Raw genomic sequence first — 16,790 nt, 5'->3', positions numbered from 1 at the left:
TGACGGTTAGCGTAGTTTGGAAGGATATCGATCCTAGCACGTCGGTATTGAGTCTACACGCATGGAGCTCTGGAGAAAGCGCTCAGCGACGGTGTTCGTAACGGACCTTTGCCTACGTTCTCTCAATGAACGGAATGAATGGGCGACATCTAATCCTGTCAGCCGCCGACGCTATATAAGGCTGACGAATTTTCGGCATTGGATATCGGTCACGACCATGGACTTAGAGGCATCGGGCTTCACTGAGCCCGAGACGTGGGATACCAGATAACTGTCACAAACGTCGAATTGTATTTTAGCGCCGGCTGTCATTCCATCTTCAGCTGCAGGCCTTTAGAACATTTTCGCCCGAGACAACCTCACAACGGCGCCCTAGTCGGCCATTACGAAAAGAGGCTCTTCGACGAAATAACTATCGACTACTTTGGATTGACAGTCAGCCGCTCGAGAAAATCACGGTTCTTGGCTCAACATACCCGATAGGATCCCTCCGACCGATTCACAATACACGTCTGCGAAATCTGCCTCGGTAAAGAGCGAAAAAAATTTCTTACAATATAACTCGGCTTGTTTACAAAGCGATACAGGGGGCGCCAGGATCTCAGGGTTGCTGTCATCATAAGGACGATTTCGAAATCTCTCGTCTCGATGCCAGCGTCCTCCTGAATAGAAATTGCTCACCTCGACGAAAGACTCGTGATAGTTTCGTAGAGCGATTTCAAATCGACAGTGAGTCGGAGAAAAAATTATTTGATTTGAATCGAAATCGTCTGCTACAGAAATGGCGCCAAGCGCCAAGCCGCCAAGAGAGGCCCCCATGAACGCCCTCCGGTGGAGGGGAACGCGACTGACTCGAATTCACGGGGATGCAATGGATTTGGAAAGAAGACCTTTCCGAAACGATAGGCATCTTGACAGATTATCGCTGAAGGATCTATATTCCCCAAAACGAAACGGAAGTCGCAGTATCCGTTGTACGACCCCCCGAGATTCGGAAATGAGAATGGAATCCCTGCATACACTTCTAACAGACGACAGGGACGGGCTACGATCTTGCTCGGAGAATGAAATTACTATGCGATATCGAGAATTACTATACGGAGGTGGAAGCATCATATTATGATGTCATCACACAAACATCGCGAGTGAGCGGCCGGAGTGACGGATCTATTTCGCTGCTCCTACCATGTCGAGAGCCATCCAAGATGATCTTCCCGAATCGACATCGATCACAGCCCGACAGCAAAATTGCAACAGAAGAGTCGAGGCCTAGGTTGGGCTAGTTCGGGATCCGGGAGTCCGAATCCGCTTACCTTCTATCCCGACTATTGTTTGCGAGTTATCTGCATTTTTTTATTTTTCAAGTTTTTCGATTTCCTATCGGCGAGAGCTAGAGTTATGTTAATATTGAAAGTCCGGCAGCGGGTGGACTAGGCCTCGGGCCAACTCGGGTGGAAACATCTCAATCGGAGCCAAGTTCTCCGAGAGCCATAACAAGCCTCTCATGCTAAAATAATGTCGAGAATCGAGTGAATTCTCAGCATCAGTGCCCCTAACTCTCAGACCATGGCTCCGATCGGGACGAAACCACCAAGGATGGTCCGAGGCCTGGATTACTCGCCACCTTTCATGGATCCGGCTCGCGCGGTAGCGGAGAAAATTGCAATATAACACGGAGACAAGAGCCAAATCGAGAAAACGGTCACTGGAATCGGAATCTTGAACCCCGATCGAGGCTCCACGTATAATCGGGAGGAAACCGATCGAATGAAGAAACGTTCACATCAGACGAAGCTGAATCGTGTGTACCTCGATGATTCTGATGAATCAAACCCTAAGAATCCTGTGGGGCAATCGAGAATACGTCTCACGTCCTTAGTCTCGGTAGTGTCTCCGTCACCAACTGCCGGGGGCTTTTTCGTTGTCGGGCTGTGAAATCAACATGGTGGAAGCGAACGGTTGGCAATGAGGGCTATCGAGATCGGCAGGGAAAGCATGGACTCGTTCAGGATTTTGAATGGTACAAAGTAAACAGATTATTGCGTCCGCGTACTCCGCGTCGCAACCCAGAGAAAGATGACAGGAGAGATATGGACGAGGTCATTTGACAAATTTCGCGTGAGAGGAGGTGTGGTGTAAGCAAAGCTGAGAGGCTCCTCGAGTTTCCGTTGTTTGAGAAGAGCGCTCCTTTTTCGGAGAAAATACCTCATCTTTCCATAGATTCTTGGGGGTTACCTTCGCCGGCCGTGGTGCGGTGATCATCGGTTCGGAGATCGCGCCGCAAACTGATCGCTCTTATAGGACAGAGAGCGTGGACTGAAGCCCAGTTCCGCCAACCAAGCTGCATCGCCGATCGCCAAGGTAACCGAGCTCTCAATCTCACCAACATACTTTCCAGAACATAGAAGAACTCAGGTGGGGACGTCCGTCCACGAATCAAGTACAGATCCGACTCCACGAAGCGCTGGCATCGGCGTCGTGAGCTCCCTGTACCTCGGCCAATGGAGGAAGCTTGCCGTGGTCCACATGCGAAGGCTCAATGATCACACTTTACAATAAAGTTAGGCCCTTAAGTAGCTTCTCAAACAGCCTCCTCCGATGAGAGAAACAGTCAGTCGGTAACCACTGAGCCAGCACCCGGGCCTCGATTGTACCCACATTATAGATTCCAATAAACACTGCGGAAAAGCTCCGTGGTTTTTCCTTGGAGTTGAACACAACATCTGGCGTAGAAGAGCGGCTTTTGAACAACGAAGATCGTGGTATGGATGATGCTTCAACGCTGTCGGAGGCTAAGGTTGACCTTGCTCTGCTGCTCGGTTCGCTGCTTTAGGATTCGGAACAGGATCTTCCACATCAGGGAACTGCCGTGCGCGCAGAATCCATCGATTCTCAAGAGTTTACCTCAGAGGAAAACTCGGGATTCGGGATCAAAGCTGCTCCACTGAGGATCGGATCTGAATGGATATTTGAGGCCACTCGGTGTTCTCAGTCGTCTTCCCCGGCTCGACCGGCGGGGAGGGCTACGTAGACTTAATCGACATCTAGACTATGGCGGTCGGGCCTACGGCGTCAATCTTCCGTCGGCGTCATCCTCTGCCAAGCAGCCCGGACCACTGCCTCGACGAAGTCACAAGAGATCAGCGATGGTGCCAACTCGTGAGAGGATCAGCTCAGTAGAATGGACGTCGAGTTTGGTGATGCCGCTATCGTGGGCAGTTCCGGGCTCGGAACCCCTGTCGACCGATATTTCTTGTCGGGAAATTGAGTTTCCTAATCATTCAGAGAGTAAGTTTTTAGGCAGGCCCGATGAGAGGGGTGTGGTAAGGTACTTCTCTCCCCGGGCTTGGAGGTCCTGGAGGGGCCCCGAGCCCAGAGCATCGAAAAATTTCTGGGTCTAAGGTCGATATATCTAAAGAGCTTCGCCTAACCCAGTCTTCCTTCGCCTTTTCCGGGAATTCCTCTTAAAATACGAAGTTAGAGATGCGAGACAACCATGTAGTGGCACCCTCGTCTGAATTCTGCCCGGGCTCGAAATTCCTCTCCTTGGCCCTGGTTTTGGGTTAAAAAAGTCTGGATTGCACGGGGAGGCAATAGCACTCCCGCTGGTAACATCTCGCTGAAAGAATTTGAATCTTGATGAGCAGGGAGTAGCTCAAGATTTTCCTCGTTCTGAGCGACGCTGCTGGTCAGTGGTTCAGGAGTCTCTCTCAATCGACGTCAGACCCGACTAAACGGGGAACCAACCGGTTCCCCGGCGCTGGGAAGAGCTTTGAATCGCCTCCTCGGCCGAGCTGTCGAGAAGCTTTGAATGATGTTTTTCTACAAACTTTTTCCACTGGGTCTTCTTACACGTCGGTATATGTATTACCCTCATTCCCTGCGGGAGCTGGCGCCCCTGAGCTGGCTCATTCTCAGCTGAGTTGTTCGCTTTGCCGCACGCACAGCGATAAGGTTCGCTCATTTTTCGTCTGAAATACCGCTAAACTGGGTAACTCGACGAGGGATCATCGGTGATCGATGCCACCGAGTCTCACCGCGTCAGTAGATGGGCCACAGCGGAATAGTGCTGGTGGGCTCGTGGACGATTCCATATGGAAGCAGCACCGGTGCGGTGGCAGTACTCCGGTCCATAAGGATGGAAAGGAAATGTTATGGAACATTAACCGGCTCGCTAGTGTCCCTAGCCCGATGAAGAATCGTGGATCAATTTCCGAATTCTCGAAACTTTTCTCTGGTCATTGCTTCAGCAGGTTTCCGACTATATGAAACTGGGCTTTCACGCTTCAATGGTAATTGCACCGGTCGGGCTTTTGTTCGAATGTCCGTCAATAAGACTGGCGGAGCAAGGCAGCGATAGGCGAGAGTAGACGCTGACAAAAAACCTGCATGAAGTCATAAGAGTTTGCTCTGTGGTTCTCCGGTCACTTGATACCTGGATTGGTCGCCAGGCTGAGGAGGCCAAGAGCTGAAATTTTCTTTGCAGATCTGACAATCAGCCATTGAGAGATGAAGAGCAGTGAAATCGACGTCTTTCTCCTACTCATCATTGCGCATACAATACGTGACCATCGTGTGTGCTCGCAATACAATCATCCCGAAGGATATATTGAGCCCCAGTACATGGGCGTTATGCTCTCGTTGACAGAAGCTCCCAAATTTTTTGGAAAAATGCCCCGGTAAGTTCATTTCTCCCGGATCGGATGACATCCGTCACTGAAGATTTTATCAGCTGGCTTGAAGGTGGCCTGATTTGAGCTCGCGCGAACTCATACCTAATGAGCAGATGGACTCGGTGTTCCATACTCGTCTTCGCTATTATACACTGAATGCCTTCACTCAGACGGGCTATCGATTCCTGAGAAATCGTATCCCAATCAAACCTACGCGCTGTCTTCGGAGAATCATCGCGACAAAACACACGTGCATGGATTCCTTCAGGACCCCGAATTTCTTGGCGCATGTCCTGAAGAAGGATGGACAAGTTCAATCGCTGGGGCTAGCTGGCCCGAGAGAGGTGGATCCATCGAAGCGAAATTGACGGAGCCTGGCGGCTCCTATCAAGGCATATCAACATTTACTGCGACCAATCCCGAATCGGGGAACCTCTCTCCTGAGCTCTCCACCTTGAGGAGGACATCCCCGGATTCTCAACGCTAGAAATCGCGAAAGTTCTGTTCTCTCGCTATTCCACCTGCCATACCACTAACATTCATCCGTCCCGCAGGTCGCGATCCCCGTTGCAAGTGTATTCTGCCGGCTATCGCGTGGAACAAGAATTCCACACTCCGGAACGCTCCTACGGATTCGGAATCGAGGAAAAACAAGTCCTTGAAAGAAGCAAAAATCCGCGGTCAGACAACACGCCAATCGTTGTTCAGAGACCCTTTGAGGGTCGCACGGAGATTTATCCTCTGACAGGTAAAGTAATCAATATAAGCATGAGTATCCTGCAATATTTCCGATCAATCTCCATCAGCTCATATACATAATGGATGGGTAATGACTAGTTTCGCCATTGCAGGTCACAGAAACCACTATGCAGCAGTCGCGCTGCCGATTTGAGCGTGATCCTCACTACCGAAAGCTTCCGAGCCGATCTTACGACGCTTTCTTCGTTTTGTGGAAAGATCCGACCCGGGCGCCACCGATCTGGGGGCGCGATTTCGGGGTTTGACAACCGAAGAAATAGCCTTTTCAGGGGTCGAAATCCGTGGAGAAGGGCGCCGGGGCGCCGATTGGGATTGAGCTGCCGGGGAGAGGCGACTTCCGCCCCGGGCGCCATCAAACCTAGCTACGCCGCTGTCTCACGCTGAGTCTTCTGGTGTGTCTTCATGTCTGCGATATTCACTCAATGTAGACTCGGATTCCATCTTAGAATCCCGGATTCAGCTAAACTAGGTAATCGTCTAAGTTCCCCGCGAAAAACATTCCTCCCCGGTTTCCTCAATGGGCTTCTGCCCAGTCCGAATCTGAGGGACGCCCGGTCCAAGGATGGACGGCCTTGAAGCCTGGCGTCATAGCTACTCGAAATCGATCTAAAAATGATGAGTGTACTCTTGGAAATAGCTCATATGTGCCCGGATGAAGATACTGATGTGCTGGAACATCATTCCTGAATCCTGTATCTTATTGTGAGGAGGACCAGCGTTCTTCCATCATGCCTGTACATGGCGTGTCATTTGTAACTCGCGATCGAGTACTCGGAAGCATTCATGAAGGGACGAGAGTCCTCCGCGGATGTTGTTCCTAAGACTTTTATTGACCCATCAGGTGATTCGTCCGCTACTTTTGTTCGAGCGATTCACCGACGTACTTGCGAGCGAACCGGGGTAACACGAATGACGCGGGATGAATTTCACTGGAGTAGTACCTGGACACTTCCAAGATTTTCCGATGTCGGCTATCAGAAAGCATCATATCAATAGAGCTTGACGTGTCATTTCTAGATGAAGACCTCAATCCCATCCTTTCACTCCCGTCATCTGAAAACGAGGTGATCGGCCGCCTGAAGTTAGTATCCTTCGAGTTGGAAGCCATTATGAAGCCTATCTGGCCTCGGGGGTACGTTGGTATGTATATCGACGAAAAGTCAACTTCCGCGAAAATCTTAGAACATCGGCCCAGAACTTCGCGGATGAAGTTGCCGTCGAACCTGGAGAAGAAGTGAAGTTTCTGAGACACCTTCTCGCCTTGCAGACTCGTTTTGAAAATTACGATCGATCCGTCGCTTTGCACAGTTCCCGTCCTAATAAGGGTTCGAATTCTGTAAAAAAATGGCTTGTCCCTACCATAGAGATTCCCCTTGGCAGCTGATTATACCACCAGGTTCCAGGATTTTATTTATAGACGCATAGTAGTCATTTCGGTGGAGTACCTCCGCGGGTCCGATAGGGTCGGACGAGTCGGTGATGATGACGTAGAAGCGGCATTCCGTATTCTTGACGAAGTCGATGCCATCGCCTATTCGCAAATCGATCTAGGAGGAACAAAATTCAATCACGGACACCCGAACCAGACAGATTTTGGATGCGCCACCGGGATGTCGCTTGATCGCTGATGAATCCGCGGTTGACCTGCTGGGGGCTCCTGTCTTCGAGGCTGGCATCCCTCGGGCACTCGAGGCTAAGAGCGGTGAATACGAGACGATCTTCCGACGCTTACGACACGTGAGCAGCCATGTCGCCACGTTCATCATGCAGAATGCAGCAGTGGTACCGAAGCTCACCTACCTCTTGCGGGCGAGTCCTGTCTACAGGTCCCTGACTCCTTTGAGGCGGTTGGATGATAAATTCGTATTAGCGTTCGAGAGCATCTTAAAAATCTCCCTATCCGGTGATGCTCTCACCCAGCTTTCCCTGCCCACCTCTTCGGGTGGAATAGGTATTCCGATGCCCTCCCTGACTGCCTTGCCGGCCTTCGCCGTTTCGTGCCATGCCGCGGAGTCCCTGGTCTTCGACATCCTCGGCTCTCGTGCCGAATCCGTGCACCTGGGAGTCGAGGTGGCAGCGGAATTCACGGCCTCGTAAGGTTCAGCGCCCGCTGACGACGAGCGAACCCGCCAGGCTGAGTGGATGCGCATTGATTGTGAGTCGATCATGAAGGACCTCCGCCTACGACTAGCAACCTCGGTGACGGACTCCATTCGGCTGGGGAACGCTGCGCTCCCGGAGTCTGGCTGGTGGCATCAGGCCCTGCCCAGCGTCAATCTTGGAACGCTCCTCTCTGATGTGGACTTCATTCGAGCGGTGAGTCTCAGACGGGGTCTGCCGATTGCTGAAGAGGCGACCTGCGTGTGCGGATCCCCGATTGACCGACTTGCTCTGCATAGACTCAGTTGCTACAAGCTAGCCACCGGTCGGCTGGCGCGACACGCAGCGATCAACGACCTCCTGACCCGGGCCCTCCGACAGGCGGGCATCCCCTGCACCAAGGAGCCGCGACATCTTTCACCGAATGACGCACTCCGCCCGGACGGGATGACTCTGGAGCCGTGGTCAAGCGGCAAACGTCTGATTTGGGATGTCACGGTTAAGGATTCGTTTGCACCAAGTTATCGCGGTGTCGCTCACAACGTACGCGCGGTGGCCCTCAGAGGAGAGGGAGAAAAAAGGGCCAAATACACGTCTCTGCTCCACGAATTCATCCTGGTGCCATTCGTGATCGAGTCTACGGGTGTCTGGGGTTGCGAGGCCCTAGAACTTGTCACGACGATAGGACGTAAGCTCGAGAGCAGGGACGGTAATCGACGAGCGGCTGCTTTCATCAAGCAGCGGATCTCGGTGGAGGTTCAGAGGGGCAATGCAAGACTCATCGCTGGCGGGGTCTTCCAGAGTGGAGCCCTCGGGGAACTTAGTTTCCTGGGTGGCTGATCTATTCGGGAGCTCTTAAAACTGTTTACCCACATTCCTTGTAAATAAACTAAATGTCAATCAATCAATCAATCAGGCCACCGAGTGGGACGAAGACCTCGGTATGGAGTACCCCGGACCGCCGGGGCTCCTTACTAGGAGGACGCAGAGACAGGGAGATGGGTCGGACGAAGCCAAACCGGAACCGGCGGGAGCGGGCGGGGAGAGCGACGCGAGAGGTACCGAGATCAGAGAAGCTGCACCTGGGGCCGAAGACGGCCCGCAGAAGAGGCAGGCCTGCTCTACGGAAAGACTTGAGAGAGTGGTGGGGAAAGGTCTAGCTTCAGTGCTCGAGAGAGCGGCGAGAAAACAAGCAAAACTACAAGCAGGAACGACAGAAGCCGCTCCGGAAACACCGAAATTGGGGAAGGCGCCCGCAGTTCCGAAACAGCTCGCACCCTTGGAAACCCTCAAACAGGGAATTCCTGCAGCATCGAAATATAAGATCTCAAATGACAGGGGAACGCACAAGGCGCCCAGAGAGAACCAGGAGAAGGTGAATAAAAGAAATAACCCTCCATATCCAGAGGAAATCGAGATCGAAGAAAAAAGAGCTCGCAGCATAGACTCCATGAAAGAACTGAGGGATCTCGTCAAGGGGAAAATCGAGAAACTTGTCAGAGTCAAGGTGCAGGGAATCAAAGCAGAAGAACGGCCCAACACCGACAGGAAGGTCAAGACTTACACTGATAGACTTCTCCGGTCCACGGAACGGCTCGAACGAGAAATCCTGGAGGCGATAGAGAACGGTTTCACCTTCCTGGCGGAGAAACTCGAAGCCAGAGGACCTACTGTCCCGAGATGCATATGTGACAGAAGCACTCAAACTGAGAGAACGAGACCTACGAGAGCAGAGGGAGACGGAGTACGAATAGACGAAATCAGGAGTAAATTTGACCGATTGCGCAGCCTGGATGACGTCGTTGAACTGGCCGAGCAGGAGTGGCCAAAACACTCGTGCTCAAACGTTAGGACAACGAGGGCAGGGATCGTGTCAAGCAGGATCACGAAGATTCTTATAGTCGATCCGGGAGACAGGGAAAGTAGGACGAATAACGTGACCGAACAGCTGGCCAGATTCTTCCCTGCGATTCGAGAAGCGGAATCACTGGAAGACGGGGAGGTTGCGATGACGGAGACCAGCATCCCGTCGACCCTTACGAGAGAGAATGGACACAAGGTCGTGAGCGAGAAGAAGACACTGATCATCGGCAAAACTCGAGAGGAGGCGTCACCTATCGATATGGCCGAACTGATCCAGAAGAGAGTGACGAAAGCATGTCTCGCTCAAGAACGGCAAAATGAAAGGGTTCTGATACAGATCCCAAATACGTGGGACGCTACCTTGAGCCAAAAACTTCTCGAGATACTCTGGTGCAGGAGCAACAATGTCACCGATGCCGAGATCTCTACGAAAAGCAAAAAACCAAAGGCATCCACGAACGCGAAATCCGCCACGGAGCACGATCGAAAGAGGAAGACTCCCAGGAGCAAGCAAGGAGCAGTAATCGTCGGAATCCAGAATGAATCATTTGCCGACGCTCTGAAGAGACTAAAAGAGCAGGTGAACATGAAAGACCCTGGCGTGGACATCCATGGTGTAAAGCAGGTTGAAAGAAGGATGAAGCTAAAAGTCAGAGAAAAGAAAACAGGAGGGAAAGCGCGGCTGGCTCATTACATTGAGGAGCAACTCAAAATGAGAACCCAGATGACGGGCCCAGCGATCGATACCACTCTCGCTTTCCACAAATTGGACCTGGTCACGAGCGAGCTCGAGATAGAGGGAGCCATCCGGAAAGCCATAAAGATGAGCCGCGAAGCACTTATCAAGGTAGAGAAAATAAGGTCCTGTGACAAGGGTGACAGATCAGCTCTCTTGAAGTTAGCCAAATCGAATGAAGCGAGTCTTTTGAAACTCGAACGAATCAAAATCGGGTGCGAAACTTGCAGAATCCGAGAATGGCTGACAGTAACAGTATGCTTCAAATGCCAACAATTCGGCCATAGTGCGCACGAGTGCAAGGAGAAGGAGAGCAAGGCCAAGAAATGCTACAGATGCGGAATCGAAGGACACCTCACTAAGGAGTGCTCCGAAACCCAAGTGAAGTGTCAGAGCTGCGAAACAGAGGAACACTCCAAGTACTCCTCGAAGTGCCCCAATCTCAAGAAGCTGCTCAAAAACCAGCTGCGCAAGAACGTCCGACAAGAAACGATGCTCGCCGACGAGAAGACAACAGAATCAAGTCGCGTGAGTGTAGCCGAGCCCTCTGAGGAGTGTAGAGGAGCTTACATCCAGGAAAACGGCCCACAGAATGCCGAAGATAGCGAAGCGATGTAAACCGAAGACACAGACGAGGAATGGAAACTCGTCCACAGCAGAAGGAGACAGAACCCCACAAATAATGTTGATCAAGATAATTCAAGTTAACCTCAATAGGACCCGGGCGGCTCACGCAGTCCTGGAAAATCTTGTTTTAGAAAATCGGACAGACATCTGTGTACTCAGTGAAGTGAACAAGGAAATATCCGAGGGCCAAAGCAAAAGAGATGACGGATCGGGGGACTCTGCCATATGGATTAGCGGAGCGGGAGCGCAACTCAGAATCAGGAACTCAGGCTCAAGACTGGGACTCACGCACATAGAACTCGAAGGCGGTCCAAATATCGCAAGCTGCTATTTTTCCCCTAATAGGAGCGATGAAGAATTTGTCGATTACCTCGGGATCATACAAGACCTACTGAAAGATAGAAACGGGCAAACATGAATAATCGCGGCCTCTAGCGCTTGGGGAAGCCGCAGAACCTACCGGAGAGGACACGAGCTCGATAAATTAGCAGCATTGAACAAGCTGTTCATACTGAATGATGGGAAAACTCCCACTTTCTCGAGAGGAGCGCTCCAGTCCTTCATAGACATCAGCCTGAAGAACAGACCGGATCTCGTCGTGCACTGGAGCGTTGAAGAATTAACGGAAATGATTAGTGACCACCATGCGATAGAGATAAAACTTACAACACAGAAGCTTACATCAGAAGAACACGAGCTCCCCCAGAGAAGATGGCGAGCGAAGGACATGAGCCGACCGGAATTCACGTCGAAACTCGACACTGTATGCCGGGCGGCCTGGGAGGAAAATACGACTACGGACGCGAAAGTATCAGATCTACTCGTCGATGCCTGCATCGCTTCGAACCCTCATATCTCAAACCAGATCAGAGGAAGGAAAACGGTGTACTGATGGACGAAAGACATAGGCGAAGCCAGGAAACGATGTCATCGCGCGAGACGATTTTACGTCCGCTCGCGGAAAAGAGCGCAACAGAACCCGGACAGAGTCGAAACTCTCAGGATAGCCTACAAGGCCGCTCGAGATAGCTATCACAGCGAAATTCTCAAAAGCAAGCGGCAAAAGTGGGAGGAGCTATGTGATTCGGTCAAGAAAGACGTATGGGGAATGCCGTACAAGATGATACGCGAGAAGCTCAGCAAGGGAAGGCTTAAGATCCCCAGGGGAAAGATGGACAGAGCAATACAGGAACTCTTCCCGAAGGGAGTTCTTCTAGAAAAAATCGAATAGCGGACTGACGCGACTCAAATCCCGAAAACGTCGGCACAAGAAGTAAGAGCTGCCGCCGAGAGGCTCGCAAATGGCAAGGCACCTGGCACAGATGGGGTCCCGCCGGAGGCATTCGAATTACTCATGAAAAGATGGCCCAGAGTCTTTGCGAGCATGGTAGATCACATTCTGGCGGAGGGAGTTTTCCCGGAAAGATGGAAAACGGCCAAGCTGACGCTCATACCGAAACCGGGCAAAAAGGATGCTTCCAGACCGATATGCTTATTAGACACGGTTGCGAAAGCCGTCGAAACGATTCTAAACCGGAGAGTACAGGAGGAACTAGAAGAAAAGGGGGCCATTCCGACAGCCAGGATCGCTTTCGACCGAGGAGGTCCACAGTCACAGCCTTGGAGAACGTAGACGACGCTGTGGTCACGGAGCTACGGAAACCGCCGCGGAGGAGATCGAGTACGCTCATTGTGCTGCTCGATGTTAAAAACGCCTTCGACTCGGTGAGATGGAATATTATCATGAGAGCTCTGCAAGAGAAGGGTTTCTCGGGATATCATCAAAGAGTTCTATCATCGTACCTCGAAGACAGACGAATCACGGACGAAGACGGCAGAACACACAGGATGACCGCCGGAGTCCCGCAGGGCTCCGTGCTAGGACCAACTTTGCGGAACGTTGCATACGACGGTGTTCTGCGGCTACCTTTACCGGAGGGAGCTCGCAGCATCGCATACGCAGACGATCTCGCCCTCCTAGTCACGGCGGAGAATTTGATGGAACTCGAAGAGATCGCACAGGAAGCACTCGACAGGATAGCAAGATGGATGAAAGAAAATCAGCTGGAACTAGCCCCCCGAAAATGCGAGGCACTTGCGCTCCTCAAACGGAGGACCGATGGCAACCCGAATATCTGGCTAGAGGGCGAAAGAATCCAGGTGAAGAACCACTTGAAATACCTGGGGGTCATACTAGAAGAAAAGCTCTCCGGGAAGACGCATCTCAAAGAGACGCTGGCGGAAGCAACCCAAGCAGCGATGATCCTGGCCACGATCCTACCACGGACGTATGGAGCAAGCGAAATACAAAGAAGAATGCTGGCCTCCGTAGCCGAATCAATAGTCATGTATGCAGCGCCGATCTGGGCACCCAGAGCTCTAGAGTCCCAGAAACATAGAGACCTACTGGAGAAGACTCAAAGCGTAATGGCCATAAGAACCGCGAGGGCATACCGGACGATCTCAACGGACGCCGTCCTAGTCCTGGCAAGGGCGACCCCCTGGAGCCATCTGGCAAGCGAAAGAATAAAGCTCTACGAAGCAAAGAAAATAGAGAATCGAGAATATGACGAAGGGGAAGAAGAATCAGAACGTACGACCGAAGAAGACATCAAGCACTGCACGCTTCAAGCATGCGAGGAAAGATGGGACAGCTCCTCATGCGGGCGCTGGACCCACAGCTGCATACCACGAATCAGCAGATGGCTCGAGCGGAATTTCGGTGAGCTCACCTACTTCACCACGCAGATCTTCTCCGGACATGGAAATTTCGGGAAATATCTTGCCGCAAAGAAGCTCACACCATCGGAACACTGCATCTGGTGCAATTCAGGAAAGATAGACGATGTACACCACACGGTCCTCGAGTGTCCGGAATTTTCGCAGCAAAGGCAGGGGATCTCGGCACAAACAGTGCCCGAGATCCTCGACCAAATGCTCTCGAGCGAGGAAACATGGACACGCTACACAAGGATTCTAGAGAACATCATGAAGAAGAAAGAGAAGAGGTACAGAAGAATGTGAGAGTAGGAAAATCAGCGGAGAGCACGGAGGAAATCACCCGGGATGGCGGCCTCGTCCCTCTCCCAGTTCCCGGCTCCCCGGCTATCATGTGGTCATACTCGTGATGATATGCCACTTCCTTAGTGAAGAAATTAAAAAAAAATCAATCAATCAATCAATCAATCAATCAATCAAAGAGAGCACAATGTCATCATCCAAATAAAGTAGCGTGTTCAATGAGGGAAGGAATTGGGTGAGATATGGCTATCATGTGGTCATACTCGTAATGATATGCCACTTCCTTGATGAAGGAATTAAGAAAAAATCAATCAATCAATCAATCAATCAATCAATCAATCAATCAATCAATCAATCAATCAATCAATCAATCAATCAATCAATCAATCAATCAATCAATCAAAGAGAACACAATGTCATCATTCAAATAAAATAGCGTGTTCAATGAGGGAAGGAATTGGGTCAGATATGGCGGTGAGAGTCCTCACTTTTCTCCAAGCGAAGCCACAAGCCTGATGCGGGAGCAACTTCTTCGAATGGTTGACAACCTCGCCATCGATCTCGCACTGAATTATCTTCTCCACCTTGGGATGCTTCGCCGTGTCACGGTCCACCCCCACATCCGATAATTGACACTTTCCGTGGGCTCTCGTGCGAGTTGAGCGGCAAAAAAGTGATCATCTCTTGATAGGCGAATTTATCCAGTTCGATATATTGGATCGCGTTGTCAAGACAGAGAACCCTTCCGAACTTCTCCGATCGAAGCAACAACATTCTCTGGAAATCGCTCTCGCCTTGATGCAGGACTTCATCAACCTTAAGTGAGATGCTTGGCTGATGGTTCCCGTCTCGGTGAAATGACCTGTGGAAGTTATGCAGTCGCGGATTAAAGTTCTGACAACGGAGCGAATCCCGACGGCGAGGAGATGCCTCCGACACGCCAATCCTCGAGACAGGCAATGCGCAATCCATATTTGGCGAACGGTCATGTAGTTCGCGCACTCAAACCGCGCTCAGATGACGAGCGCCCAGGGATCACGTCGGAATCTTCGATGCAGGAATAATTCAAAACGTAACACCACTCGACTGGGGAAGCCCTGATGACTCTCCATGTTTTTCATCCGATACGTGTTCTCAACGCGTTGCGCAGTGCAGAAGCTTCCTGCGAACTTTGTTCTTGAGAATCACTCTAAACCAGCACTCAAGCATCCGCAAGAGCATATCATGAGCATCAAGCTATCAGAGGGAGGGCTCGCTTCATGACGCCTGACGGAGATCTCGGAATCTGTATTTCGCGCTGGGTACTATGCAGCCTTGATCATTGTGATATACATACGTATAATGCTTTTCGCAGCAAGATAGGCGGTCAGCAGACTCCTTCCCTACTTTCCTTTCGATCATTGTTCAGAATAGTCCACCACAGCATGTTGGTTTTGGATGAGATATCCGACCTGCGTTCGACAGGTCTGCAAGCGGATCTCACGGCGAACTACAGTAAGACCTCGCTTATCGCGGTCAATCGGTTCCGGAGGCTTCCGCGATAAGTGGGAATCCGCGAAGAAGGATTCGGTAATCCTGGGGTGTGGTATTCCGACTTGGAGCTCCCACGCTCTCAGCTAATAGAGGACAATTATTGTCCAAAGAGTTATCCTTCACTTCATGAATAACCAGTCTCTGAGGTAAGCTAATATGTCACGATGCACAATTCCTGTGACTGTACGCTTCAGAGACTACATATAAATTCGGGCTCCTTCTATCAGTCCAACTCTATGATTCCCGCCAGCTGAAGACGTCCGCACGCACCGAGTTTTGAGATACCGTCTCTACTTTCAGAGCTCGCATCAATCTCTCGGGAACCTCTCCGTGCATCCTAACGACTACGCCAGGCATTGCTCGCAGTATGCGCAGCGATTCTTCGTTTTCCATAATTTCATGCTCGGGGGCAGAAGAAACGCGATGTAGCGAGGTCGCGATAAGCGAGGTACTGCGAGTTCTCAATGCCTTGAGACAAAAGGATTCCCCGTAGAATCTAGTTTTCGTGTGGAAGTTTCTCGAGTCAATCATTATCATCTCGAGCCGCAAGTCTCCGTCCATAGTGTCCGCTCACCCTCTGTGAATGATCACATCGATCCGAATTCGGCAGCGTATCAGTATTACGAGCATCACTAACCTTGTCTGAAGAAATTAAGTCCGTAGGAAGACCTGTCCCGTTTTCCCGCTGCCCCGTTTTCCCGCTGCCCCGTTTTCCCGCTGTCCCGTTTTCCCGCTGTCCCGATTTCCAGCTGTCCTGTTCTCCCGCCGTCCTGTTTTCCCGCTGTTCTGTTCTCCCGCTTTCCTGTTCTCCCGCTGTCCTGTTCTCTCGCTGTCTCGTTTTCTCGCTGTCCCGTTTCCCCGCTGTCCCGTTTTCCCGCTGTCCCGTTTTCCCGCTGTCTCGTTTTTCCGCTATCCCGTTTCCCCGCCGTCCCGCTCTTCTTTCGACTCGGTGGAGCGGTTCCGATGCAGCCTCGCGAGCTTCATCAATCCGATTGGGGGCACCATGAAATGAGCTTGGAGGCTCTAATTCCGCCCACCGAGAGAAAAGTGTTTTGTGTGAGAACACGAAATTGGTTCGCTTACCGAAAGTAGGTTCGTTATCCGAGGCAGGTTTTCTCGAGAATAAAAGTTCGTCATACAAAATATTCATTAAGCGAGGCGTTCATAAGCGAGGCTCCACTATGAAGCCCATACCTAGTACAGAGAGTGAATAGAAGAGTTTAAGAGTGTGAATCGAAAAAGCGTCCAGGAGCAGAGCTGTGCGCCGCGTCACGAGATTTCCGGCGCCGAGCTCTGGGGCGCGCTGATCGACGCAGATTTTCCACAGCGCGCCGCCGAGTCGCCATTGGGGGATATGCTCGACGGTTAATCGTGAGACAGAGAAGTTATTGATCTCGAATCTCACGACTCGTGAGTCACTGTTTCCGATCGAATCAACCGCGCGCTGACGAAAGACAAAGAGGAATGCATCCATCAAT

The 16,790-nt window shown here is 51.3% G+C and overlaps 1 pseudogene; it reads right to left on the bottom strand.

Moving 5' to 3' along the window:
- Positions 1 to 6,285: 6,285 nt before the first annotated feature.
- Positions 6,286 to 16,462, bottom strand: LOC100903796 (spermidine synthase-like; annotated as a pseudogene).
- Between the last annotated feature and the right edge of the window lie 328 nt (positions 16,463 to 16,790).

Source organism: Galendromus occidentalis, unplaced genomic scaffold, assembly GCF_000255335.2.
Source record: "Galendromus occidentalis unplaced genomic scaffold, Mocc_1.1 scf7180000077470, whole genome shotgun sequence".
NCBI lineage: Eukaryota > Metazoa > Arthropoda > Arachnida > Mesostigmata > Phytoseiidae > Galendromus > Galendromus occidentalis.
The sequence above is the reverse complement of the archived record's forward strand: the minus strand, read 5'-3'. Positions and strand labels throughout refer to the sequence as shown.